The sequence below is a fragment of the Rattus norvegicus genome, chromosome 10, assembly GCF_021556685.1.
Source record: "Rattus norvegicus strain SHRSP/BbbUtx chromosome 10, alternate assembly SHRSP_T2T, whole genome shotgun sequence".
Classification (NCBI taxonomy): domain Eukaryota; kingdom Metazoa; phylum Chordata; class Mammalia; order Rodentia; family Muridae; genus Rattus; species Rattus norvegicus.
The window spans coordinates 32,137,912-32,161,735 of NC_141543.1; positions in this window are offsets into that span (position 1 = coordinate 32,137,912).

The window sequence follows — 23,824 nt, forward strand, 5'->3', positions numbered from 1 at the left end:
AAGTAATGTCCCTCAAGTTCAGTCTCATGCTTAGATGAATAACTTTATAAATGTGTTGCACTGCTTCGTGGCACATCTCATCTTGTGTTTTTAATTTAGAGGAAGATACACTAGTATCAATCACCTGCTTCTTTTAAGTATTAACTATTTGTTGACAAGATAAATACAAATACATTGGCTTAAATAAGAATACATCAGAACATTTACTCACTTTTCCCACGTACGATGTCAAGCAATAATATTCATGGGTACCCTGAGGAGACTGGATTTGACGTAGAGATATAGAAATATCAATAAATGATATATTGTAAAATGAATTATTTTTAATATAAATGTGAGTAGCAAATTAGTCCAGCTGCTGTACTTCTTTACCTTTACCAGTCCCCAAAAACCAAGATCTATTTCAATCTATACTTCTAGTGACTGCTTAACTGTAGAATACCCACTAGCCTTTATACCATCAGTTAAGTTTGTCTAATACATATAATCATACCAACTGTAGTCTTACATCTATTCTTTTAATAGATGTTGATGTGTTTATACATTGTATTATCATGTATGTTTCTTACTGTCTCTATATTTTACAACCTACCACTCTACCCTAAATAGGCATTAGGTAAACAGAAATTATTTGATTTAATATAATCAAATTATATGTTGTTTTCCAAATAGTGCCTTTTATAATATAATTGCTTTGTTTTCTGATAGTGTGAAATTCTATTTCTTTTTAGTTATATTATGTAATTTGCAGTCTACATGTACTTACTTTTATGTATTAAAATAAAATTTGTTTAATTATCTCTTAGAAATAATATAATATTATGGAATTAAAATTCAGAAGACTATTACTGTAAATGTTATTGGTTTGGCATTAACCATATAGTCCAGATTAGCCTTGAATTTATGTCAAAATTCATGTCAGTGTTTTTTGAATATAACAATAATGGCTAGTTAATACTATAAAATTTTACATTTTCTTTTGCGATTTATATTTTACATTCAGCTTAACACTAATGAAAGTTAACCAGTTATAGTATATTCATTCTCATCTCTACACAATATTTCAGTATACATATTTACAATCTATTTATCTATTTATTTAAGTATTTTTATTAGTATTTAGTATTAGTATTTTTATTATGTTTGAGTTGTTATGTTTATTTCTTTGAGTTACTTTTATATCCAGCCACTTTGCTGAAGTTTTTAACTGTAGAGTTCTGTGGTGGAATTTTTCAGGTCAGTTAAGTATAATATCATATCATCTGTAAATAGTGATATTTTGACTTCTTTCTTTCCAACTTATATCCCTTTGACTTCAATTTGATGCTTAATTTTTTCTGGTTATGGCTTCAAGTATATTGAATACATAGGGAGAGAATGGGGCAGCTTTTTCTGTTCCCTGGTTTTAATGGGATTGCTTCAGTTTTTTCTCGATTTAGTTTCATGTTGGTTACTAGTTGGCTGTATATTGTTTTTACTATGTTTAGGGATGGGTCTTAAATTTCTGATCTTTCCAAGACTTTTACCATGAAGGGGTCTTGAATTTTGCCAAATGCTTTCTCAGCATCCAATGAGATGATCGTGCCCCCACGCCCCTTGAGTTCGTTTATATAGTGGATTACATTGATGGATTTCCATATATTAAACCAACTTCGCATCCCTGGGATAAAGCCTACTTGATCATGGAGAATGATCGTTTTGATGTGACTTGGATTCAGTTTTTGAGAATGTTGTTGAGTATTATTTTTTAAATGACTAAACTTTTTTAAAAAGTGTAATTATAGGTTTAAATATAAATTCTCCTTTCTTATTGGATAATTTTTATTTATTTACATTTCAAATGGTATCCCGTTTTCTGGTTTCCTGTCCACAAACCTCCAGCCCATTCCCCTTCCCCTTCTTTTATGAAGGTGTTCCCCCACTCATCCAACCGTTCCTTCCTGCTTCCCACCCTGACAATCCCCTAAACAGGGGAGGGTAGAGCTGTGGCAGGACCAAGGGCTTCTCCCATTGGTGCCCAACAAGGCCATCCTCTGCTACATATGCAGCTGGAGCCATGGGTTTGTCCACGTGTACTCTTTGGATGGTAGTTTAATCCATGGGAGCTCTCCTGGTTGTTACTATTGTTCATATGGGTTGCAAACCCAGTCAGCTCCTTCAATCATTTCTCTAACTCATCCAATGGGGACCAAATTCTCAATTCAATGGTTGGCTGCAAACTTCTATTTCAGTATTTGTCAAGCTCTGGCAGAACCTCTCAGGTGACAGCTATATCAGACTCCTGTCAGCCTGCACTTCTTGGCATCAGAAGTATTGTCTGGGTTTTGTGGGTGTATATGGGCTGGATTCCTAGGTAGGGCAGGCTCTGGATGGCCTTTCCATGAGTCTCTGCTCCAAACTTTGTTTCCATATTTCCTCCTATGAAGATTTTGTTCCTCCTTCTAAGAATGACTGAAGCATCCACACTTTTTTCTTCTTGAGATTCATGTGGTTTGTGGATTGTGTTTCCAGTAATCTGAGATTTTGGGCTAATATCAACTTATCAGTGAGTGCATACCATGTGTCTGTGTTTGTGATTGGGTTACCTCACAGAGGATGATATTTTCTAGTTGCATCAATTTGCCTATGAATTTCATGAAGTCATTGTTTTAAATAGATGAGTAGTACTCTATTGTGTAAATGTACCCAAATTTCTCTATCCATTCCTCTGTTGAGGGACATCTGGGTTCTTTCCAGCTTCTGTCTATCATAAATAAGGCTGCTATGAACATAGTGAAGCATATGTCATTGTTATATTGTGGAGCATCTTTTGGGTATTGCCCAGGAGTGGTATAGCTAAGTGTTCAGTTAGTATTATGTCCAAATTTCTGAGGACCCTCCAGCAGATTTCCAGGGTGGTTGTACCAGCTTGCAATCCCACCAAAAATGGAGGAGTTTTCCTCTTTCTTCACATCCTCGCCAGCATCTACTGTCACCTGCACTTCTTATCTTAGCCATTCTAACTGGTGAGAGGTAGAAAATCTTGTTTTGATTTGCATTTCCTTGAACATTTCTTTAGGTGCTCCTCAGCCATTTGCTATTCCTCAGAATTCTTTGTTGAGCTCGGTACCCCATTTCTAATAGGATTATTAGATTCTCCAGAGTCAAACTTCTTGAGTTCTTTGCATATATTGGATATTAGCCCTTCATTGGATGTAGGATTTGCAAACATGTTATTTTCCAATCTGTTGGTTGAAGTTTTGTCCTAATGACAGTATCCTTTTCCTTACAGAAGCTTTGCAATTTTATGAGGTCCCATTTGTTTGCTCTTGATCTTAGAACATAAGCCATTGGTATTCTGTTCAGGAAATTTTCCCAAGTGCCCATGTGTTCGAGGCTCTTCTATTAGTTTGAGTATATCTGGATCTATGTGAATATTCTTGATCCACTAGGACTTGAGGTTTGTACAGGGCAATAATAATTGATCAGTTTGCATTCTTCTACATGCTGACCTCCAGTTGAACCAGCACCATTTGTTGAAAATGCTATCTTCTTTCCACTGGATGGTTTTAGTTCCATTGTCAAAGATTAAGTGATCATAGGTGTGTGAGTTCATTTCTGGGTCTTCAGTTATATTCAATTGATCTTTCTGCCTGTTTCTGTTTCCTGGTCTGTTCCAGTACCATACAGTGTTTATTACCATCGCTCTGAAATGCAGGTTGAGGTCAGGGAGTATTTTTTTTGCATCTATATTCAGAAGGGGAATTGGTCTGAAGTTCTTATTCTTTGTAGAGTCTTTGTGTGGTTTAGGTATAAGCATAATTTTTGCTTCAAAGAATGAATTTGGTAGTGTTCCTTCTTTTTCTATTTTGTTGAATAAAAAATTGGTATTACGTCTTCTTTGAAGGTCTGATGGAATTCTGCACTAAACCAGTCTTTTCCTGGGGATTTTTTTGGTTGGGAGATTTTAATGACTGCTTCTATTCCTTTAGGGGTTATGAAACAGTTGAAGTTGTCCTTGAGCCTCAGAGATTTGCCTGTATCTGCCTCCTGAGTACAGGGATCAAACGCATGAACCTGCATAAAATAGAAACTAATTTTAATAAAAGAAAAATATTTTACCAATAGTTCTGAGGAAATATGTCTCAGTTAATGACAAACACAAACATTTTAATTATCAACTCATTTAGATGTCAACATAATATTGAACATTTACAGACTGAGATATGTTTAGGAGATAGAGACAATATGTTAGGCAAAATTTTCAGCTTTAAAATCTCAGATATTTGAGGATTAAGAGAACAATAGAATTGAAGTTCAACTATGGGAGATTTACTAAAATACTATATCAGAGTCATGGGGATTTTTGTTTGATGCAAGGAATTAAGCTCAGAATTTCAAATGTGCTAAATATAAGTCTGTCACTGTGGTCTAGCTCCAGCTGGAACAGTTAGAGGGTAAGAAATAACATAAAACAAGAGGGCAGATAGTAGGACTGGAGGGTTTCAGGGTTTGAGAAGGAGTAGGAAAATGTGTAAAGGAGGAAAATTAGCAAAAATAACTTTTGTTTGACTATGTCATGGTGAAATCTAACAGTTTGTACACTATTTACCAATTAAAAGTGAAACAAATGCCCACATGACCTAAAAAAGTCCAACTTTAATGCAATTTTATAATTCCATTATAGAATTATTTTCAGACCTGCTTAGCCATTTTCTATTTGAGCCTTAAGAATAGAGAAACTTATAAAGAATAAAATGTTAAAAAGTAAAATTAAGAAGTCTTCTGATGCTGACACACATGGGAAATGAGAAATACTGCATGATTGCTAGGAATTGCAGTATACTCAGAATGATAGAATATTGTAAACTTTAAATCTAGATTATGATTCCAAAAGTCTTATATGCTTGCAATAGTTTTCTGGATGATGAAGCACTGTAATTCCAAGATCTTTTAAAACTCAGAGATTAAGAAATAAAGGAAGACAGAACTGGGGCTGTTCCGCAGCCCTCCGACACAAAATCTGACCGCAGAGAGCTGGTCTACCAAAGGGCTCTCCCTTCTAGGCCCACAGGTAGCATCTGACTTTCTCTCCACTGACCCTATCCAAAGAGAGACCCTGCAGGAGTGAACAAGGCTCAAGAACCACAAGGCAGCTTCAACAGGATCTACACCCATCTGCGCCTCGAGCAAAAGCTGTCCCACAGCCCTCCAGACCCAAAACCTGCCCTGAGAGAGCTGGCCTCCCAGGAGTGCTCTCACTCCTAAGATCACAAGCTCACAGGCTCACAAGCCCACAGAAGGGACAAGCCACAAGTCAGAGACAGCAAGACAAAATAACATCAGAGGTAACCAGATGGTGAGAGGCAAGCAAAAGAAGCAAAGCAACAGAAATCAAGACTATTTGGCATCAGTAGAACACAGTTCTCCCACGACAGAAAATACTGCATATCCCAGTACACCAGAAAACCAAGATTTGGATCTAAAGATTTGATAGAGGACTTAAGGAGGACATAAATAACTCCCTTAAAGAAATACAGGACAAAACATGTAAACAAGTAACAGACCTTAAAAAAGGAAACACAAAAATCCATTGAAGAATTAAAGGAAAACACAACCAAAAGAGGTGAAGAAATTAAACAAAACCATATAGGATCTAAAACTGAAAATAGAAACAATAAAGAAATCACAAAGGGAGATAATCCTGGAGATAGAAGAAGTAGGAAATGCCCTCATAGAAGCAGGGGGAGAGGAGATGGGATAAGGTTTTTATGGAAATGTCAGAGAGGGGAGGCAGTAAGGGGGGATGGTTGGGAAAGGGGAGGGTCAAGAAGAAGGAGGAGGGGAGATGGGAGTGGGGGCTTATAAAGGAGAAACCTTTTGAGTGTTTAGTGTTTTGATTATTATGTGACAAGAGGGTTTTCTTTTCTGGTCCCGTTTGTTTGTTTGGTGTTCTATAGGCTTCTTATAACTTTATGGCCATCTCCTTTAGTTTGGGGAAAATTTCTTCTATGATTTTGTTAATGACATTTTCAGGTCCTTTGAGCTGGGAATCTTCATTTTCCTCTATTCCAATTATTCTTAGGTTTGGTCTTTTCATTGTGTCCTGAACTTCCTGGCTGTTTTGGGTTAGGAGCTTTTTATGTTTTGAATTTTCTTTAACAGTTGTGTCAATCTCTTCTAAAGTATCTTCTATACTTGAGATTCTCTCTTCTATCTCTTGTATTCTGTTGGTGACACTTACATCTGAAATTTCTGACCTCTTTCCTAGGTTTTCCATTTCCAGATATGCCTCTATTTTTCTTTATTGTTTCTACTTCCAATTTAAGGTCTTGGACCCCTTTATGCGACTCCTTCATCTGTTTGACTGTGTTTTCCTGTATTTTTTAAGAGATTTATTTGTTTCCTCTTTAAGGGTTTCTCCCTATTTACCTGTATTTTCCTTCAGCTGAAAGAGTCAGATAAAGATATGTGCACCTAGCCAATGAAAAGAAGCTGCTGACCTCTGGTTGAATTACAGGAAAGCAGGAGAAAACTGAGGAGGAGGACAACCCTATAGGAGGTCTCAATTAACCTTGACCCCTGAGATCTCTCAGACACTGGATCACCAACCAGGCAGCATACATCTGCTGGTATGAGGCCCCCCACACATACAACAGAGGACTCCTGGGTTTGGGTTCAGTCAGAGAAAGAAGATGCACCTAAGCCTCAGGAGACTGGGGGACCCAGGGTTTTTAAGGGCTGGTGGGGTGACTGAGGTGGGAACATCTCCTTGGAGGCAGGGGAGCTGGTGAGGAGGTAGGAATATGGAACAGTTGGAGGGTGGACTGGGAAGGGAATAAAATCTGGTGTGTAAAAACAAACAAACAAACTAAATAAATAAATTATATAAAAGCTAGAGAGAGAAGCAAAAAATATAGCTGTCAGTAAAATTTTGCTGTGGAGAGGTAATGAGGTAAACTTGATCCTCAGTATCCTAAAATTATTGGCATGGCAAAGTGTTTCTACAATCACAGCTCTGAAAGCAGTAAGAAACCTAGGACTTTATCTTTCACCCCCAAAGCTGTATCAGGCCCAGATAGAGATCATTTGTCTTAAGATGCAGAAAAATAGAAGAAAACATCAAACATAAACTATGGTATCACTGCATACCCGAAAGTCCACATGTGCACACACACTGAGGAGAGAGAGAGAGAGAGAGAGAGAGAGAGAGAGAGAGAGAGAGAGAGAGAGATATTATGGAAGAAAACTAAGTTAAAATGAATTAATTTATAAGAAATGTGTTTAGATTGTTTCTCTGAAGGCAGGCTAGTCTGATCTGCTAAATTAAGTCAAATCTCTCTCAGCCTTGTTATAATTTCTACATTAGAAACTGCTTGTGCATGTAAAAATATCTGATTTGACCTAATAATTACCATAATTTTTTATACCACCAATGCTTAATTCAGTTAAGACTTCCACACACATTTTGATAATCTTTTTAATAATCTGTACCTTTGTCCAACAAAATAGTAAATCACAAATTGTTGATAAGTTAGAATATTAATTTTTTCTGCCATTTTTATTTCAAAATCTTTGTGTCCTCAATATTTAAGGAAATGCCTAATAAGCATCATGTGTTTTTTAATGTATACTACTTGTTACTTTCTAATAACTTCTAAAGAGCTCCAGGAGACAATAAAAACATAGATTGCACATTACATATATATTGTTGTGTCTTCTCTACAGATACTAAACAAGTTAAGTTATATATTAAATACAGGAATACATATTTAATAAAATAGCAACAGAAAAAAGTAATGGTTCTTTCTTACTCTACACTACCCTCCTATTGCTCCTATGGCTTCAAATTTCCATTGGACATACGAAAGAATCTTCCACTGGAAATGCAAATGCCTTTTCTCTGACAATAAGCAGTATGGTCATAGATGATATCATCTAATTCATAATATTCTCTGGAGTCTAAAGACAGATGCTCAATCCTATAATTTTTCCCAGTGTTTTTGGGCTTATTCATAGTCCTTTAAATTGCACATATCTTGACATCACATTTCAGTTAATATACTATATAGTAAAGAGTAAAATTCACGTATATAGAATATTCACTGCTTTTCATTTAACAGAATCACTTAGTGTTTAATTAGGCCCCAAAGAGTTATATTTATTGTATAATAATTCTTTTAAACCTTGAAAGATTCAACAAAGGAATATTGAAGAGTCAATTTTCACAATGAAAATTGAGGACATCTATAAAGTATGTGTGCCATAATGTTTACATTTTGGGTAACAGGGCTATCTCTGCTAAAACGCAAAGTCCCATTTGTCAAAACAGTGTCATGAAGTAAATTATAGACCCAAAGTAAAATGTAAGTCATTAAAAATTTTGAGGCAAATTGTAGACATTTAAAATCAAGTGTAGTTAATCATTGATGGAATGTTGTGTTACATTTATAAATTATGTCCATATAATATCTATCATTTCCAAAGTTGCTAAAGTACACAGTAGTATGCTTTAAGAGTCATATGGTTCTAAACCTATGATTTTTTTCATTTTTCCTTCATTTTTTTTACCATGTTTGTGGGTGTTTTCCTGGTTTATGTACCATGTATGTTCAGTGCCCTCAGATGTGAGAATGAGCATCAGAATATGGAACTTGAGTTGTACACATCTGAAACCAGGGTCCTCGGCTGAAGAACCCAGTGGTTTGGACTAATGTACCATCTCTCCAGCCCTGAGAATATTTATTTCAAAATGAGTATCATGTCAATAACCACCCTGCCAGGTTCTGTATTTTAAAGAATTACATTGAAGTGTTTTCTTTTTGTGTGACAAATCCCAGTACTGTTCTAAATAACATTTGTAAACAGTTTCTTCTTAGTTCATCCAGTATGAAAGTGCCTCTTTCATAACAGGAACTTATTATTCAGTTTCCCTTCTCGCCATTGGCACCTCTATACACATGCCTACACACATTTTTGGTGCGTTCTAAAATTGCATTTATACTATAATTTTATTTACATCAGCATGTAAATACCATTACAACTCCTATCATATTTATTTGACTATTCCATATGTCCTAAGCTCTTTATAGATACTTAGCCATTCACTTCTTAAAGTCTTGCTCTTTCTACTAGAGGAATAATTTTCATGTCTACTTCAGACTAATAAAGATAGAACAGTAAGGAAATTGGTGAAGTTTTGTTACCAAATTGCACATTAACTTCTCTTCATGAGGAACTTGACACTAGAGTTCCAGTTTGAACCAGACTGCTATATTGCATATTATAACATTAATATCACAGCTAGGAAATAACTTCCCTCAGCTAGGCCATTTGAAAAATCAGAACATTTTGATGAACTTCATAATTATTCAGCTAAGTGTTAAAATAAACTACCTTATGTTTATGTTAACGTTTCCTATTTTGTCTGTGTTTCTCATTCATACCTACAATGGTTATTCAACCTGTCATTCATATGTAAGAATCAAGAGTGTAAAACCCCCTTGAGATTTGACAACCACTACCTTTATTTTAGCATCATCTGAACACTATCTATAGAGAACATCTAGGTGATTCCTGAGTTGTTTTTATACATGTGTCTGAGAGAATATCCTAATTCCTAATAAGTAGGCTTTGTCTCCTGCTCAGCCAACACATATCTCCAGTTTTTCTCTTGTGCCTTGTACGGACATGGATGGGAAATTTGTGAATCATTGGCATTTTTTCTTTTATTGAAAATGGATTATTTTCTCACATAGTATATCGAAACCACACCCCCACATACACACCATTCCTTTCAATTGTCCCAACCACCTCTATACTCTGGGGCATTCGTTTTATTTTTCTCACTATAAAACAACAGGTTACTCAAAGAGATAATAATAAAATATAAGATAAACCACTACTATCACACCAAAGTTCAACAAGAAAAACCAACAAAAGAATAAGAGGCCAAGAAAAGACACAAGAATCTCAGTTATTCAGGCTCTTGGCACTGGAAGCCATGATACATACAAAGAGAACCCTGTGTGACCCACACAAGCTCTGAGAACTGCTGCTTCAGTCTCTGTGAGTTTGGATGAACTTAGCTCACGTTGATTTACAGGTCCTTCGTTTCTTTGTGTTCTCCATCCTGGCCTACTCTTTACTATTTCCTGTCATGTGGTGGCGTGAATATGCTTGGCACACAGAATGGCACTATTAGGAGGTGTGGCATTCTTGAAGTAGGTATGACCTTGTTGGAGGAAGTGTGTCATTGTGGGGGTGGACTTTGAGACCTTCCTTTTAGCTGCCCAGTTGACAATCTTCTCTTACCTGCTTTGGGTTCAGTTCTCTAACTCTCAGCTCCTTCTCAGGTACCACGTCTTCCTACCTCTACGATAACGAACTGAACCCCTGAGCCTGTAAGCTAGGCTCAATTAAATGTCGTCCTTTATAAGAGTTGCATTTGTCATGCTGTCTCTTCACAGAAGTGGATACCCCAACAACATTTTCTTCTTTGGAATGACTTGAGCTCTGAGGGGAGGGATTTGATAAAGTCATACCATTTTAGATGGCTTCATTTATCTCCCTGTCTCTGTCTTTCTATCTTTCTGTCTCTCTCTCTCTCTGTCTGCCCCTCTCTTTCTCTCTCTCTTTCTTCTCTCTTTCTTTCTTTCTTTCTTTCTTTCTTTCTTTCTTTCTTTCTTTCTTTCTCTCTCTCTCTCTCTCCCTCTCTCTGTGTGTGTGTGTGTGTGTGTGTGTGTGTGTGTGTGTGTGCGCGCGTTCGTGTGTGTGTGTAATTTCTGGCTATGGTGTATAAGTACAGTAGCATACTCATTTTATCACTACTTTCCCCCCTTTCTTTAGAGTAGATGTACTTGGTTTTATAGCAGTCCCTGGGCTATCTAATCTCTGATACTTAGGTATCCAAGCAGTGTCAGGTATGGGGCCCTTCTTCTAGAGGGTCTCTTTTTTTTTTTTTTTTATTAACTTGAGTATTTCTTATATACATTTCGAATGTTATTCCCTTTCCCGGTTTCCGGGCAAACATCCCCCTCCCCCCTCCCCTTCCTTATGGGTGTTCCCCTCCCAACCCTCCCCCCATTGCCGCCCTCCCCCCATAGACTAGTTCACTGGGGGTTCAGTCTTAGGACCAGGGCTTCCCCTTCCACTGGTGCTCTTACTAGGATATTCATTGCTACATATGGGGTCAGAGTCCAGGGTCAGTCGATGTATAGTCTTTAGGTAGTGGCTTAGTCCCTGGAAGCTCTGGTTGCTTGGCATTGTTGTGCTTTTGGGGTCTCGAGCCCCTTCAAGCTCTTCCAGTTCTTTCTCTGATTCCTTCAACAGGGGACCTATTCTCAGTTCAGTGGTTTGCTGCTGGCATTCGCCTCTGTATTTGCTGTATTCTGGCTGTGTCTCTCAGGAGCGATCTACATCCGGCTCCTGTCGGTCTGCACTTCTTTGCTTCATCCATCTTGTCTAATTGGGTGGCTGTATATGTATGGGCCACATGTGGGGCAGGCTCTGAATGGGTGTTCCTTCAGTCTCTGTTTTAATCTTTGCCTTCTAGAGGGTCTCTTAAGTCAATCGTTTATTAGCTATCCCCACATGTTTTTTTTTTTTTTTGCACCATTGCCATAATATATTTTCATACAGGGCAACATTGTAGGTCTAAGGATTTGGAGTTGCTTCAAAGTTTGTTTCTCATTGGTCAGAGGTTCTCAAGCTCTGGGTTACAACCGTTTGGGGATGAATATAACTTTCACAGGGACCACCTAAGAATTTTGGAAAATAATGCTTACATTACCATTGATAATCAAAACAAAATAATAATTATGAAGCAGCAACAAAAATAATTTAATGGTGGGACATCACCACAGTGTGAAGACTGGAATTAAAAGATCACAGATTTAGGAAGATTGAGATCTTTTACTATAGGTAGCATGCAAAGCACAGTCTTATAAAAAAGAACATGTAATCCTTAATTACTTGTTGCAGCCTATCCTAGTCCACTTGAAGCTCTAAGCCACAAATTTAGTAACTTCACCATTTCTAGCTTAATGTTGGCTAAGACAAACTGTTGAATTATCAGCACACAATTAATCTCCAACTTCTCATTGTCTCAAATTCGAGAATATGTAGAGGCTACATTTCATCGGGTACATCTTTGTACTGTCACTTCAATAAAGTTCTAGGAAATATACCTCCACACTAAGATTTATGAGTATCCAACAAGAAAATTCAACTTCATGCATGTAGTTGTAATTCTTATACAAATCCTAACTATAAAAGAAGTTCATAACTTACATTTTTGGATCTCATTGAATAGATAGCTCTGTTTTTACCATTTATCATCAAAAGTTAATCAAGTTTTAAAGAAATCATGTTTCTCTTCAACTGTATAAGATGACATTTAAAAAATATATCACGGGGCTGGGGATTTATCTCAGTGGTAGAGCGCTTACCTAGGAAGCACAAGGCCCAGGGTTCGGTCCCCAGCTCCGAAAAAAAGAACCAAAAAAAAATATATATATATATATATATCACATTCAATATGTATTAATGATAAAAATGAAAAGTTTTGTAGGCTATATTGGTAAAGGGAATTATTTTTCTTTCTTTAATTGCACATTTTCTTTATTTACATTTCAAATGTTATGCACCTTCCCAGTTTCCCCCTCCAGACACCCCCTATCCCATCCCCACCCCCCTGCTTCTTTAAGTGTGTTCCCCTACCCTCTCACTCACATCCTCCTGTTTCCCCAACCTGACATTTCCCTACACTGGAGCATCAATTCTTCACAGGACCAAGGGCTTCTTCTAACACTGATGCCTGACAAGGCCATCCTCTGCTACATATGTGGCTTGAGTTATCGATGACTCCATGTAACTCTTTGGTTAGTAGTGAGAATTATTAAAATCATAACATTTAATGTAAAATTGAAAGATCTTTCATTTTAATTATTTCAGAATTTAGAATTGTGTAATTATTTACTTTACCTATTAATTTAGAATTTTCTTTACCTATTATTTTAAAATTTTATTAGAATTACCTATTAATTTAGAGTTTAGAATTTCTTTATGTATTATTTTAAACTACTTTAGAATTATTTAGAATTTCTTTACCTATTATTTTAGAATTACCTATTTAATTTAGCATTTTAGAATTACCTATTCATTTAGAAATATTTTATAATTTTAGAATAATTAAAATTCTTATATATGTTATATTTTGATGATAATCACTCCTTAATCTCCAACTACTCTCCTATTCCTCTGCCATGTCCCCTCCTACTTTCATGTCCTCTCAGTCTACTGAGACTGATCAGTGCTGTGCTTATGGACATAGGGACAGGGATTCAAGAACATCCCCTAGAACATGAGCAGCCAATCAGTAGGTACTTCCTTGAAGAGCACTGACTCTCCTGATTTCAGAGCCCTTCAATTCTCAATGATTATCAGGTTGATGTGAAGCTTCACAAGTCATTTCCCCATCTTTGCTAGAATTGAGACTGGTTTGATCTGGTGCAGACAAGCACACATGCTTGAGTTGATGAGAACAATAGTCCTGTCATGTCTAGAAAATGCAGAATTCCCCCAACCTTCTGCATCTTACAATGTTTTACGCATTCTTTCTCATTGTTTCAAAGCTGTATGTCCTCAGCCTTTCTGTAAACATGATATACAATGTTGTGATGCATATATGAGTCACATATTTCTTGTCTTCTAATCTTTCTGTGAGGATTAAGTGAAATATCTCTTATATTTATTACAATCTAGGAAAGCAAGGAACCTATAATAATGGCTAACTCTTATCATTTTTATTTAATTCACTGGGCTAAAATGATTTAATCAGCTTAAAGAGAAGAGTCTTAGCTTTTGATTTTGTTTTCAAGCACAGTAAGTTTTTAGGAAGAGTTCAATATTCTGACATAAAAAAAAATATCGTGTAGACAGATTCCCACCTCTCTGACCCAGTTAAGGTTCTCAGAAACTATTTAGAAAATATTAAGCCTCTGGCAAACTATTTCCTATTTCTTACCCCTGGAAAGAATTGAGAAATTTTTCAGTGAACAGTTTTATACAAATGTTTGGCTTTGCCTATCATAAGAGAAATTTTGGTGGCTATACTACCCAAAGATGAAGCTATCTCCTCTAGCAACATATTAATAGTCAATAAATATATAAGGAGTTGTGGGACCTCACCAGCCCCTTCCCAGTTCATAATGTAATGTTGCAGGGCCCAATCTTGTGCTGGTCTTATGCAGGTAACAATAGTTGCCTTGGTTCCATGATTACACAATTGTGAATTATAAATTGAGTCAATAAATTAAGCTACTACTTAGAAAGGGCAATAAACTGCAGAAAGACCAATGTACAATGTGCTAGACATAGTTCATATCTTCTGCTTACGTGAAGGTTTAGCAATATATTTCATGTCCCAAAATTCAAAGTGTCTCCATTTGTAAATGGAAAAAAAGTCATCAGTCAGTCAACTACATATTTGCAAAAGTATATGTGTCTCATCAGTTCTGCTCATTCCTCAGCTAGTGCTTATAAATGCTTAACTCGTTATGAATCTACTGCAAAGAGTAAGTTAAATACATACAACTTTATTTATAACTGTCCCACAGGGACACTGAATTAAAAGGAAGGTACATGAAGTACTTTTTCTCTAGTGATCTATTGAAAACCTTTTCTCCCCCTTCATTTATATATTCATCTTTTGATAAATTTCCCCTACTAATTTTAGCATATAATTTGTATTTCAACTATGCTGTTATCTCATTAAAATAAAACATTAATATTACCACCAAATCATTAAACCATCAATATTCTAGTAAGCCATGTTGTTTTATGTAGATGTTTTTACTTAACTTTAGCAATTAATGTATGTGCAAATATGATAATTATTAAAATATTGCTCTGTGTCTGTGAGTCATTCCATCAGAAAATATAAATCAGAGATGTACTGCATTTTTCACTAATACCAACAATATATCTAACAATAACTGTATGAAAATGCACTTGATGAAATTTTATGGAGATCTGGATTAGAGAGATCTTACATTTATCTTTCCAGATATAAATTGATAATCTCAAGTGATTAGTACACTTTGGAAATCACAGACAAAATTATAATCACAATATTTTAACATTTGATAATTATTTAGAATTTGCTCCACTATCAAGGCCATCATTATACATAATTCATACCCTGAACAAAATATTTTATTTAGTGCTCTTAGTTTCCATGGTCATGTGGCTGATCCATGACAGGAATGATTACATGTCACATGAAAAATAAATATAATAAAAAAAAACAGTTCTGGATTAGAATAAAGTATAGTGGATGGTTCAATATTTTTATTTTGAAAAGACAACTAGCTATGCTTATATTTATCTAGCAAATGTATGTGTAAGTAACCTTACACAGATTCAATAAATATCATCAACTTTAATCTTAAGAAATTAAAAGTGCAGAAAATCCAGAAAGTATTTGTCTTGGAAGATATTTGCCTTTTTTGCAATGAAAATAAAAATGTGTTTCATAATTGACAGATAGAGTTGACATTCCAAATGCTTGCTCTAAGAGTCTTTATGGAGAAAGCTGCCATGAATATGCTCCACGGGTAATAAGAAGACAGAGGACTTGCATTAAAATGAAAGAAAAGGTCAGGCTATGACAGTAGAATGAGAGCATCCAAATGTGGGAAGTCAAACTGAATGCACTGCAGGAAAGCATCGCTGACATTTATTTACTTATTTACCTGTCAATCTACAAAGCTGCATCCAGTCCAAACTATAGCCGGGCATAGTCATTTATGCTAATAGTTGAACTATGCATGCAAGATTGCTCCTAGTCCCATCATCCTTAGTTTTAAATACAAAACTAATAAAGCATAATAATAAATATTGATAAGGTGGAGCTCAGTGTCAGTAAGAGTTAGAGGATGAAGGGGGAGACCATAAGTAGGAATGAGTTCAGAATAAAATATGGTGAGTAAATTGGCTGGGAAGAGAAACTATAGTTTAGATGAATCAAGTAAAGGAAACCAGGCAAAAAAATGTAGGTACAGAAGGAAAGAGGGAACTATGTAAAAAGGAGAGTAAATGCAGACACAGAATGTACATTAGAATATTAATATGACCAGAGATGTTGGTTGGAGTAGAGCAAAGGAGCATGGAAAGAGAGGAAGATCCTTAAAAGCCATAGAAAATCTGTTTGTCCTTAATTATGCATGTTCTCAGAATGACCAAGAAAGTGACTATATACTATTTTTGAAGAGGATTTACTAAAGGAACTAGTTTGCTTACTCTGTCAGAAATAGGCAACCAGGAACTACAACTAGTATGCACACTTACTTGTGGCAGAGTGAGAATACAGAGTACCTTACCTTAACCTGAGTGGATCAGAGATAAAACACACAGTCTGAAGACTTACTGCATGTTCAAGTTTGATGTTCAGTAAATATCAGTGTCAGTTCCTCCACTTTATTTAGTAAACTGATGTGCATAAATACACCATTATATACGAAAGAAACTAAAGGGGCAGCGTGGAGAGGTTCAGGAAGGACATGACCAGGGCTCAGGGAACACTTCCCAGATAACTTATCACAGGGACCCTGCAGACCTTGAACTGCATCTGGCTCCTCAGGCAACCTCATTACTATCAACAGCAGCACTCTCTGGTCCTTGAAGAGAAAGAAAGATGAGTCTTGGTGGAGGTCTGGAACACAGCCAGCCTGCTGATGTGAAAAGCTACTCTGCCATTAATCTTTTGGACTGGGCATGAGCAGAGAATAGATGATTTCAGAGCCCATGGAAAGCTCCCCTGAAGACAGCTGGAGCAGACAACACACAAGGAAAGAAGCAAAGTCATTTGTGTCAGTCATTGGAAGTCACTGAGAAGAACCTTCTGGAAAATGATGGCATCCAAGGTCAAGTCTTTGGTAGAGCATCTACAAGAGGCCAAGTCATAGGTGCAGGATACAGATGATAATGCCTCATAGGTAAAGACCACAGAAAATATAATTTGCAGACACATAACTGTGGTGCAAAGGACAATTACATTCTCGATCAATGCCTTCACCCATTTCTTCTGATTCTCTACACAGAAACATACATGATCAAACTCAACAAATTTGTTTGAAAGTTTATAATGTTGTAATGTTTCCAAGTTAGAAGGTCAGTGAGACTTGATTCAAGGAAAAAAATTCAGGTCTCATGTGCCAATATTTTTCCTGATGTTTCTTCTAGATTTATTAATGTAGCACATTAAAGCAACTGTTTTTAAGATTTTCCACATATCAGGAGGCCTCATTCACATTAAACTCTTAGGAATTCTCAATGAATAATGTTTCATCATTCTGTAGTTTGAAATAACTCACACAGCACTGGATGTAGAAAGCAGCTTGAGCATTATGCTGCTTACATCCCTTAAGGGAAAAAAAGAGAAAAATGAATCAGTATTGAATAGGCATGCACTCTGGAACATAAAACTTACGCTTGGATGGTATGTTTTTCCCACTTTATATTTTGCAGAAAGGAACATAACAAAAAATTAAGATAACTTGGACCCAAAGCTTTCTAAATAGTTGGATTTAAACTATGGCCTAACTGTTCTTAAAAATATATTTTAATATTACTTAAGATTATAATGGTAATATTTCCCACTACTCCCTTTCCTCTTTCCAAACACACCCATCTACTTCTCCTTGTTCTCTTTCCAATTCATGGCCTCTTTTTTCTTTAGAAATATGTTTATATATAACTATATAAATACATAAATATAACAGGATAATGTGGACAGTGGGAATCTCACAAGGCCTCTATCTTATACAGAGAACTAAATTCAACAAAGGAATTCTGTGAGCAAGAGAAAACTTCTAGGAAGAGTCCCTCGATTGGCTGCTTTTAAAATTCTTTCTTCCTCTTTGTCTTCCTGTTCTTGCTCCTCTTTTTTCTTTCTTCTTTGTTTTTCTCTGTGTTTTCATTTCTTTCTCTTCCCTTCTTTCACTTTATATAAGTCAATAGATAGCAATACAACACTATTTTTCAGGAGTCTTCTTTGTAATGGTCACAATATTGTGTTCTTGAAACAATGATAATTTTTCTCTTCTCAAATAACAATTTGAGATGCAGGAAGTGAATAGACAACTGGAATGCATTCTGATAAGGACTATAATAATTTAAGACCAAGGTTCCTCACCAAAGGAGAAGAGAAATGACAAAGAGGAAGCTAGTTTTCTAAGATTCGAAAGATGACTGAGAGATACTGAGAACATGAGAGATAGGCTGGATTGGGAGAGAAAACAGCATAGATGCTGCTCTCCTCACCAGGGAAATACCAGCTGTTGTGTGTGGCATGATGCCCTAGACACACATTCCTTGGAAATGTATATTTCATCTGGTTTCCAGAATTAAAGGTAGTAGGCAAATCTCAGCCAAGAGTATTCTTTAATTCACCTAATCAGCGTTTTCTTGAGGAAACTGCAACTACTCTATGAAACTATCTGAAATGTGTAGACACAGCTAGCAAGCTCCTGTCAACACACGCAATGCTATAAAGCCCACTCAGCTCTGAAGCTCTTTGTGTAGATGGATGAATCCTCTGATGAGATTGCACTACACTCAAGTTTCCCTCTGACTGACCCTATTCCCATTCTTCCATCTCTACATGTATGAAGTTCAAGAATTTCCCTGAACAAGTCTCCTGTATTCCGTTTCCATATCAATCCTCATTGTAGAAAATAGGATTCTCAGTTACTGATACAGTGGTTTTACAAATGGATAAATGACGGTGATGTTAGAAGTGGGCTAGATATGATACAGATGAAGTAGTATAACTATATACTAATAGAACCAGGCAAGTGAACAGGGTTCTGGTCTTCAAGCCTCTTAAAGAGCAGTGCTTCAGTGACTTCTGGAGAGAGTTTTGAAACCTGAATATAGTATTTAAATCACCTTTATCACACTTCCTTATTAGGAATAGCTGTTATGAAGGGGAGTTGTCTTAGAGTTGATGATTGCTAACCTTATTCACTTGTGAATTCAGTGAGAATAGCTGTGTATATTGTACAGGAGTACAGTCCTGTGACTGACATGTGGATAAAGTTCTTTTTTTTATGTTTTTTAACTTGAGTATTTCTTATTTACATTTCGATTGTTATTCCCCTTCCCAGTTTCCAGGCCAACATCTGCCTAACCCCTCCCCTTCCCCTTCTATATGGGCCTCCCATCCCAATCCTTCCCCCATTACCACCCTCCCCCCAACAATCACGTTCACTAGGTGTTCAATCTTGGCAGGACCAAGGGCTTCCCCTTCCATTGGTGCTCTTACTAGTCTATTCATTGCTACCTATGAGATTGGGGCCCAGGGTCAGTCCATGTATAGTCTTTGGGTAGTGGCTTAGTCCCTGGAAGCTCTGGTTTGTTGGCATTGCTGTTCATATGGGGTCTCAAGCCTCTTCAAGCTCTTCCAGTCCTTTCTCTGATTCCTTCAACGGGGGTCCCGTTCTTAGTTCAGTAGTTTGGTGCTGGCATTCGCCTATGTATTTGCTGTATTCTGGCTGTGTCTCTCAGGAAAGAGTTACATCCGGTTCCTGTCGGCCTGCACTTCTTTGCTTCATCCATCTTATCTAGTTTGGTGGCTGTATATGTATGGGCCACATGTGGGGCAGGCTCTGAATGGGTGTTCCTTCTGCCTCTGTTCTAAACTTTGCCTCCCTATTCTCTCCCAAGGGTATTCTTGTTTCCCTTTTAAAGAAGGAGTGAAGCATTATCATTTTGGTCATCCTTGAGTTTCATGTGTTCTGTGCATCTAGGGTAATTCAAGCATTTGGGCTAATAGCCACTATCAATGAATGCATACCATGTGTGTTTTTCTGCGATTGGGTTACCTCACTCAGAATGATATTTTCCAGTTCTATCCATTTGCCTATGAATTTCATAAAGTCATTGTTTTTGATAGCTGAGTAATAGTCCATTGTGTAGATATACCACATTTTCTGTATCCATTCCTCTATTGAAGGGCATTCTGGGTTCTTTCCAGCTTCTGGCTATTATAAATAAGGTTGCTATGAACATAGTGGAGCACGTGTCTTTGTTATATGTTGGGGCATCTTGTGGGTATATGCCCAAGAGAGGTATAGCTGGTTCCTCAGGTAGATCAATGTCCAATTTTCTGAGGAACCTCCAGACTGATTTCCAGGTGGAGAAAGTTCTTAAGGAATACAATATTTTGGAAATTCCAGTCTTATAAGGGCTGGCAAATCTTTCCAACTTTGCTGTAACATGAGACATTACTTTTATTATTCTGAACTGAGATTCAGAGACTATACAAATCTCTATTTTCCAGAGCTATAATTTATATAAATGTCTTTGAAAACATCACCTGGGACAAAGGGCTATCATTCTTCATAATCCCATCAGGGATCTAGGAAATATTAGAACTTCATAATAGGAAGAGTAGAGAAGCAAATGTTATTAAAAATAACACAACATTTTTCTATTGCTTAAATTGTTATAAAAAAAACACTTGGACACTGTAAAGAAAAGATGAGAGTGAGTCCAAGAAGAAAATAGAAATAGACTTAAAAATTATCTGAATCCAGCCATCCTTTGTAAGATAGTCCTATTAGTGAATTCCTACTGTGTTCTAGGCATTTTCAGGAACTACCTAATTTAAAACAATAATCATAAGAGATGAAACATCATGGTTTATATACTTAAAATAATCTATTAGCATTCAGAGATATAGCTTTGTGAGTAAGAATCCTTATTTTACAAGCATGGGGACCTGAATTTGAATTCCCAGCCCCTATGTAAATAGTGGGTCATGGTTATGTTTGCCTTTAATCCCAGCACTAGGGAAAGACAGGAGTATCCCAGAAGCTCATTTTCTATGTAATCTAGTAGAAATAGCTGAGCAGCAGACTGTGTCTCATGACAATAAGGCACAGGATAACAGAAGAAGACACCCAAATTATTTCTTCTGGCATCTGCATGCATGCACTCAAACATACACACCTGCAGTTATCAGCATTCAACACAAACACACACACACACACACACACACACACACACATACACACACACTCACTCATATACACATACACACTTACATTTACACACACATACTCATTCATACACACACTCACTCTCACACATACACACTCACATACACACTCACTCACATACACACAGTCACTCACACACCACACACACACACACTCACACACACACACACACTCACACACACTCACACACACAAATGAGTTTAAAATATATCATTGCCATTATATGAATCTTTATATGAAGGTTACAAAATTTTACTGTCTGCAAAGAGCAAGATAGATGATAAACTCCTACCATACAGAGATAAGTCACTGCTGTGAAGGTGACAGAAACATAATGACTACTTGCCTTGACCAAACTCCCACTTCTACTCTACAAAGCATATCAGAATATAAGTGATTGAATATAACTTTCTTATGATGATAATTTAAATCCCCTTTAATTAAATTGCTCACCAGCTACTTATTTAAGAAGTAGCAAAATATCATTGACGTGTTAAAAATGAAGATGTTATATCAGTTGAGATGTAACCTCATAATTAAGGTTCTCCTCCAGTGAGCAAAATACTATAAAATCTAATAACATAAGACCATAATCAGGTAGTTATACATGTAAGCATGTGTCAATAACACAGCTGTCATGTGAGTCATATGCATAACTATCCTTTGATTTGATTGGGACAGTGAACACAGACTGATTAACAAAATCTTGAAGATGCCACAGTGTAGAAAAATGCCAGTCCAGGGAGGTGGGAGAGAGTAGGGGGGGTGGGGGAGTATCCTCATAGAAGCAGAAGGAGGTAGCATGGGACAGGAGTTTTTCAGAGGGGAAACTAGAAAAGGGGATAACATTTAAAATGTAAATAAATAAAATATCAATAAAACATATTCCCTCTGATATAAGTGCAAATACACCAGGTGATCTCTTTTCACTTCTACTGCTCCTGACAAAGATTAAGACCTAATTCTGATGAAGAGGAAACACCACATGGCCTCAGATATAGAGGAACCCTAAAAATAATTTTACCCCAATCTCAAAGAATGGTAAATCGACAAAGATACAGAAAAGGCTAATCATGACTGAAAAGACTCAGAAAATGACCTCTCCTGATGATAATCCCAGTCAACACTAGCCAGTCTTGAGTGAGATCCAAGGATGTGGACATAGACAAATAGCAAAATCATTTTAGAGAGATTGACATTTGAATGACAGGTGTGTAGAAATATGTCCATGTTTGTACAGTTAATATACTTTAAAGAATGCCACAGTGGGAGGGGAACCCTGTTGGTAATTTGTTCTTGAATTGTTCAGTAAGAAAATGAATCTTGTGGTCTACTTGTAACAATACTATACATTTGAAGTGCTTTCTAAATGGATGTAACTAAATACATAAATAGATGTTTGAGATGTCCTCACCAATTAAGAACTATAAGCACCATAGTAAATGACACCCTAGACACAGGATTATACTGTTTTCGAGTTCAAGGTTCTCCATGGTTACAAATGTAGTGGCTGCCCTCCAAGAATCCTCTACCTTTCTCTCACTCAGGTTTGCCCATCAAGTTGACCTACTTTGTAAGTGCAGTAGACTTCCTGTTGTCTGTGTACTTCTCACCAGTCTAGGGCAATATCACAGTGCTGGGAAACTAATTCACAATATAATTGATTTAAAATGTAAGGTATGCAAAAAGTAAAAATTAATAAATGTTTAAATAAACATTATTTTAACAACCTCATTAGCTGCGACAGCTAATGTTTACAAAGTTTTCACTGCATTTGAAAGCAATTTACAGGTTCAGTTTCTCACAGTGAACAATTTCTCAGGCTTGTGAAATAATTGCTTAAGAATCAGTCAACTGTGAATGAAACAAGTTTCTCATTTTAAAAGCGAAATAACAAAACTATTTTCAAATGTTCCAAGAGGGGAAATGTGTCCTGAAGATTGGCCCTGTATTTTATTGACTTTTCTATGCTACTATGCAAGGCTTTCAAAAGGATCTAACATGCATTTCTCCTGTACAAATGGAAGAGTTTGATATAAATTAATCAGGCAATGCAGATCTTGGCTAAAAAGAGAAAAAAATGAACTTCAAAGATTGGCAAAATGTAACATTTGGACTTATGGGAATGGACATTCTGTCTCTTTAAGGGGATTAAAATTTCAAATTTGTTCAGGTGGCCTGACCCCACTAGGAAAAATACTTTAGCTCTTTATTCTCCTATAGCCTTTGCAGGTATCCAGATCCTTTGGTGGAGATTTACAGGAATATTGTGTCAGGAAAATCAGCGTGTCAAGCACTAGCATTCACAGAGAACACTAGGAAAGAGAAAATGAATGCGGAAGTGAGATAGTTTAGAGATAACGTTTTGATGGATTTGGGTTTTAATTGGGGAATGTGGAAAGATATCTAAGGAAGGAGATCAGATCCCATGTGAAATGACTGCTTCTGTGAATCTTATATATCTTTTTTAAAGGAGCAACCTGAGAACCCGAGAAAGCTATAACTGTAACCCGTAGCAACCCTTCATTCAAGCCACGAGTGAGGGACAGTTGGTGAGATATGAGCTCTCAGTTATCCTGTTCACTTTATGATGGTTTTGCAATAATCCTGCTTCACACTGTGTTCTGTGAGCATCTTTTATAACAACTAGAAAGGACATGACTTAGCTGAGATCATCAGCCCTGTCTGTGAAAATCTCTAGACCTACTGGAGAATTTTAACACAAATTCCCAGATGGTAATAACTACTTTCTAGTGTTCCAATATTCTGGACAGGGTGTT